The sequence below is a fragment of the Zonotrichia leucophrys genome, chromosome Z (assembly GCF_028769735.1).
Source record: "Zonotrichia leucophrys gambelii isolate GWCS_2022_RI chromosome Z, RI_Zleu_2.0, whole genome shotgun sequence".
NCBI lineage: Eukaryota > Metazoa > Chordata > Aves > Passeriformes > Passerellidae > Zonotrichia > Zonotrichia leucophrys.
This window is the reverse complement of record NC_088200.1, coordinates 71836956-71843497: the sequence shown is the minus strand read 5'-3', so window position 1 is coordinate 71843497 and position 6542 is coordinate 71836956. Positions and strand designations below refer to the sequence as shown.

General features: G+C 39.4%; 1 long non-coding RNA gene across 1 annotated transcript; it reads left to right on the top strand.

The window, feature by feature from the left end:
* The first annotated feature begins 1382 nt into the window (after positions 1 to 1382).
* On the top strand, positions 1383 to 5488 carry LOC135460072 (uncharacterized). Its single transcript, XR_010443156.1, has 3 exons — positions 1383 to 1507; positions 1903 to 1957; positions 4693 to 5488. It is a non-coding gene; the product is annotated as an uncharacterized LOC135460072 (long non-coding RNA).
* Positions 5489 to 6542: the final 1054 nt, after the last annotated feature.

Here is a 6542-nt window from a genome sequence, read left to right as displayed (position 1 = left end):
AAGCAGTATGATAAATTATATAATTGTTAGATGTGATGATTGTTTAGTAATTAAATGTAATTATTATATAACCATAAGAAGAATAATGAGAAACTATGTTGAATATTCAGAGAGGGGCTAAATTTATGTATACAATAGAACAATATAAGTTTAATAATTAACATGAAAGTTATATAACGATAGAGTATAAAAACATGATCATTTCAGATTTAGAGTCAGAGTCAGATTTGGGTTGAATATACCCCTGACACCCAGAGCTCTTAGTAAAAAGCACTGCATGTAATCCGCTATGATTATGTGTTTTCGAACACTAACACAACAACAACAACACAAACAAAAACAAACAAACAAAAAACAACAATAAAACCCAACAAAAAACAAACAAAAGCCAAATCAAAACAAAAACCCAATCAAAAACCCAAACCAAACAGGATCAAACAAAAATGAAAACAAAAGAAAAAAATAAAAGCCAAAACAAAAAAACCCAAAAACCCAGAAAACAAAACCCAAGAAACCTCCAAAAAACCACCAAAAAACCAAACCCCAAAACCATCCAAAACTGAACAACAACCAAAACAAAAAGCAAAAAAAAGCAAAAAAACACCCAAAAAACCCAAACCCCAAAACTGAACAAGAACCAAAACAAAAAGCAAAGAAAAAAACCAACCAAAAACCCAAAAAACCACCAAAAAAACCCAAACCCCAAAACCAACCAAAACCAAACAAGAACCAAAACAAAAACAAAAAAAAAAACAACTAAAAACCCCAAAAACCCTCCAAAAAACCCAAACCCCCAAACCAAACAAAACTAAAGAAAAACAAAAACCAGAAAAATCCAATAAAACCCCCCAAAAAACACCAAAAAAATAAACCCAAAACCAACCAAAAACCAAACCAAACAACAACAAAACAAACACCAAAATAAACCACCCCAAAAACCAGAAAAAAAACCCAAAAAACAAAGCAAAACAAAGAAAAAAAAACCAGCAAAACAAAACAAAATTTAAAAAACCAAACAGGTTAAAATAGTTTTTTTCTTGCATTCCATAGTTGTTGTGTTGGCTTTGCTGGCTGGGAAGTTGACAGAATGTAGAAGGCTTTCAAAAGCAAGGCAGACAGGTGGTGTTTTGAGGATGGAGTGTTTTGAGCTCTCTCACACTAATAAATCGTAAAGGACAGGGAAAAGAGAAAGGACAACTCTCCTTTCTCCCAGCCTGAGTTTTGCCCTGAAAGAACCTCAGCAATGGGCAACTCTGGGTGTTTTCCACTTGCTCCAAAAGCCACTTGTCTGACACAGCTGAAAATATTTACAAATCCTGGGACACTGTGTCTTGAGTGAGCTGATGAGGTATCACAGTGTAGGTTTGTCTGACCAGGGAGAGGGAAAAAGGAATCAATGTGAAATTGTGCTGCACTGAACCTTTGGATGAGTCAAGGTCCCAGAGTTTCAAGTGGTGGTTTCATTCTTTCCAAAAGCAGCTCTGAAGGGAAGCTCCCTGCTCCCAAGGTTTGGGGTTTTTAATTTTAAATTTTAAGGAAAATTTAAAATTACCTTGATCAATGCTAATGAAGAAATTAATGATGAGCACTAAATAATAATATCAGAACAGATGAATAGGTTTCTTTATCTATTAAGGTGACAGAAAGTGTATGACATTTTTTCTGGAGTTCTTTTGCTAACACCTGTTTATCAGCTGTTTTCTATAAGAGTTAATTTTAAAAGGGCAGATTTGAAAAGTTCAGATTAAAAACTGGGGTCAGATTTAGAAATTAGGGTGATAAAATAACAGGAATCACCCTTTTGGCAATGCATTGACAGATCATAATCACTCGGGCTTAGCACCTGGTTTATAAATTTTGGCTTATGAATTTGGGATATAAATTGACATTTGGCTCTCACAGGTCTCAGAATCAAAGTTGCCACTTCGAGAAGCTCGAGTGATGCTTTCTGTCACAGGTGAGTGAGGCACTGAGACATAAACAGAAGGTGTTTAAGGGAGTCCAGACTGAAAACTATGTGGGCAGATCAGCTGGGGCAAAATTCCTGCTTGAGGTGTATTTCATGTAAGGATTGCTGGGGTTTGTTGACTGAATTTGTGTCAGTAGCAGAGGTGAAGAAACCAATTTTTTTTCCTCATGCAAATGCTCCTGTGTGTGAAATTTGACAGAGTAACACTGCTTCAGCTCTCAGAAATTGCTTACTTGGAATAAATCAGTGACTGAATTAAACCAGTCTGCAAGTAGTTTCTAAGTAAATTACTTGCACAATTTATGTGGCTGCAAGCTCCAAAAAATTATTGTTTTCACCTTGATTTTATTTGCAGTTACTGCTGCAGGCCTTTTGTTTTGTTAGAGATGATTTTTATATTCCTGTAATATAACCAGATTCAAGCTGTGGGTTATTTTTTTTTGCATAAGAAGGGGGAAAAAAGAGCTAATTAAATATGTGATATTCTGTATGAAACTGGTATCTGAAACACGGGGATTTGTGATAGAGTTGGGGAAAAAAAAGTCACTTGTGCAAGGGGATAAGTGCATAATGGGGTGGAAATAAGAAATGGAGGGTTTGGGATGTTTGTCAAGGAAAACTAAAAAGCTTCCTAATGAGGTAGAACAGGCTGAAAGTAATCATTCACAGGAAACATTGCTCAAGACAATTCAAGTTGATGGGACAAAAAGCCAAGAAACAACAGAGGGGACTCAACTGATATTTTCTGTCTCTTTACATAAATCATTGAAGGGAAGGAGGGAAATAAGGAGTGAGAACTTTTGAATGAAGGCAGCATAACCAGTATTTGTGCCCTCAAAGAGACCAAGATACACCTTCCAATAAAACAAAAAAAAAAAAAATTCAGGGAGGCATGAGGACTTTGGGTTCCAGCACTGGTGTGAAATGGCCATTTTTACATCCTGAGACATTTTGGCACCACCATGCTTGTCATCTCAGACTCAGGCATGCCATGGGTTTGGAAGGAATCAAAGTGTGGCCAGATGTGAATAAACTTAGCAGCTGGCCAAACAACTGAGTTAGCAGAAGAAGAAATTGATAAAATGTGAGTTTATCCATAGCAAGAAAGAAAACAAGGCCATTAGCATGGAAACTGATGAAATAGACACATAAGGGGTATTTGCAGGTAGAGGATATGTGCCTTAGTGAGCAGCACACAGGCCTAAATAATTTGTTGTGAACTCTTGCCAATTAATTATTGATGTTAATTGCTTTCTACCAATAAAATACCATGAGCTATTGCTTTGTCCAATGAATATAATGAGCTTTTTTGATGCAACTAATGACTTAAGATCACGCTTTGTTAAAGGTATAAAAACTTGTAATGAAGAGGAAACTGTTGCTGTCTCGGCATGAGTGTGTGTGCGTCTTGTGTCCATCTCAACAGGAACAGCCAGGCCTGGGTGCAGAGGGGATGAGTGGAGGGGGAGCTGCAGCCGAGTCTAGGACTAGAATTAGCCAAGTTAGAACAGAATCACCAGGTTGAAAGAGATCTTCAAGATCACGGAGTCCAACCCAGCCCCAACAGCTCGCCCAAGCCCTGGCACCCAGCGCCACATCCAGGCTTTGTGATGGGGACTGCACCACCTCCCCGGGCAGCCATTCCAGAACGTTATCACTCTTTCTGTAAAAAACCTTTTCCTAATAGCCAACCTGTATTTCCCTTGGTGCAGCTCGAGGCTGTGTGCTCTGGTTCTGTCAGTTCCTGGGGAAAGAGCCCAGCCCCACCTGAGCACAGCCACCTCTCAGGAGCTGTGCAGAGTGATAAGGTCACCTCTTGTCGAGTTTCATCTTCTTTTTCTCCCTTGGTCAGGGTCAGGATTAAACACACAGAGACAATATTTGGCATTCAGACTCAGATGTTTATCATTTCTTATCTATATTACAGTCTTACAAGTCATGAGTTCTACAGCATTTCACTGACAAGCTACAAAAACAGCCCTGCATCTCTCTCTCTACAAGATCTTTTAAGGATAAAGTGTCCAACTAACAAATGACACCTAAATTATTTTTACTTTTTACCCAATAACTGATCCCTTGTGTCCTGCAATGAGGATGTTTCTATGCAATTACAAAAAACCACCCAAGCCCTGGAGGAGGAGGAGGAGGAGGAGGAGGAGCAGCCTCTACCCTAAAACCTCCATCTTGCTTTATGTATATTACTATATTTTAAACCCTTTAACTCTACGTTTCCCACCCTGTGATATTACACACTTCTATTCAAACTCCACACCCACAATCCCAGTTCTGCCATTCCATTTTGAGATCCTTCTCCATGGCTTCAGGTCAAATGCAGTGTTCTCTTGGGGGGCAGAGTCTGTCAGCTCAGAAAGCCCAAAATTCTCATTATCCAGGGCTCCAACACCCTCTGGGTCTCCTCCTCCTCTGTGCAGGCTGAGGAGCACATAAAGAGCTTGGCTGCTCCTCCAGGCTCCCATGGCAGCCAGGTTTGGGAGCTTCTCCTGGCTGGGTGATCCTAAATTCATCAGTGAAGCTGTGCTGGGGATTGCTGCTCCCCTGCAGAAGGGAAATATGAGGTCCTATCCCAGTGCCTGGGCTCTGGGAGCTGTCCTCACTGAACAAATTCACGGGGTTTTGGGTTCCAGAGGGAGTTTCTCTGAAAGTTTGATTGATGGTGTGAAATGACCCATGAAATCCCAGCTGAGCTTTTTCCTTTTCCTCAGGCCAGAAAGGAAGTGGAGCTTCTGCTGTGCCTTTTTGTGCATGAACATGCAACTGTCTGTATTTCCTGACTGACACACCTGCATCAACTCCAGCATTTCTTCTGTCTTGGTCCAGAAGTCCCTGTGGATGTCAGGCACTGAACCCAACAGGATTTGCATCCTCCTTCCTTCACAGATCTGAAAAAGTTTTTGAAATCAGACAAAAGCCTTTCAAACACAAATGTCCTAGAGGATCCTTGATCAGGCTTTCATGGGTCGCATTCCACTTCCCCACAAAGCCTTCCCCCCACGATTTTTGCCCCATAATTTTTGAAGAAATGGTTCAAACCGAGCAGATACAGCCACCCACGATGTGCTGGAGAGCTGAGTGCCCAGAGATCCAGCTGGATCACAGTGGAACAAAGCTGGAACAAGGAAAGAGAGGCACTGGAGACCTCCAGAGCTGCACAGCTCCTTCCATCCATGCCCAGGAATTCCAGCATGGAAACGCCAGGGTTGAGCAAGGTGCAGGTGCTGAGCTCTGCTCTGTTGGGTGCTTTGTGCCTCAGGCACTGAAATGTGAGAATGAAAAAGGAGCTAATCAGAAAACAACAAAAAAACAATCCAAAAAGTTACAGTTTCCAATGGCACATATGGAAGAGATTATAGCAGCGTCATTCTCATTGCGTTCTTCAATAAAAAGTAATTTCTTCTTATAAACTTAATATTCACTGAAAAAGATTCTGAAGACCTGGCCAGGAATGTCACAAAGTTTTAGAGGAAGTATTAATAATTTTATTACAATCCATTTTCAATGTACATTTCAGTGACAGTGAATACAAAGGAAGACATTTATTGCTACCTGTTGACTTTTGGGTGCATATATGAATTTCCAATTTTGAGTACATATGAGTATTTTTTTCTTTATTTGAAAGAAAATTGGGGGGAAAGTTTTCAAAATTCTGCCTCCCTCTTTATCTCACATTTTTTTGTGGTGGCACAGACCTTGTTTTAAGCCATTTCACCAGGTGATCCAAAACTATTTTCCATCACTTGTGATCATGACCTTCTGGATGTTATCCCTTTCAGGCATGTATTTGCTGTTTTTTTAAAGAAACTGAGAAATTATTCATTTAATCACAGACTGTTCTGTCTCAATGAGGCTCCTTTTTAGCTGTAGTGCTGGGATAATACAAAATCAGGGCCTTGGAAGAACGTGTTCATGGCCACCTTTGACAGGAAATGTGGAAGGTTTAATCAAACCCCTCGCAGGCTGGAGTTTCTCTGTTTATTAATTTCATTAAGCACACAGAATATGACTTTCAAATTTAAAACAGGACTTCCAAATTTACTGGTTTTTGTGACAAATCTGGATTGAATGGGGGAGCAGAGACATTTAAAAGGTCAGAGAGAAGTCCTGTGACCATCTGCAACTGAACAAACAAATGGCAATGAATAAAATTAAGTAATTATTCAGTACATTAAGTAGTTATTCAATAATATTAAATAATTTTTAAAATTCTAATAAAGAAAAAATTTGGATTAGATTTATAAACACAGTAATGAAGAAACCCTACCAACACAATGTTTCTGTCTCCCAAAAGACAATCATGTTTTAATAGGAGGTGAGAGGTTTTATATCTTTACACAAGAAGATAAAATGCTCAAACAGCTCATGCCTTTTGATCCAAAAAGTTTCAACCACCTTTTCCAAAAGTTTTATTTTTTTACCTCTTAGCCTCTAGTAAAGATCACACAACAGGCCATACTTTATTTACACGGGGAAGACCCACCTGTCTTTTTTGTCTGGAAACACTGAAAGAGAGATTACTGCAACATCTGTCACCTACAGCGTTCTCAGATTGGGCTGG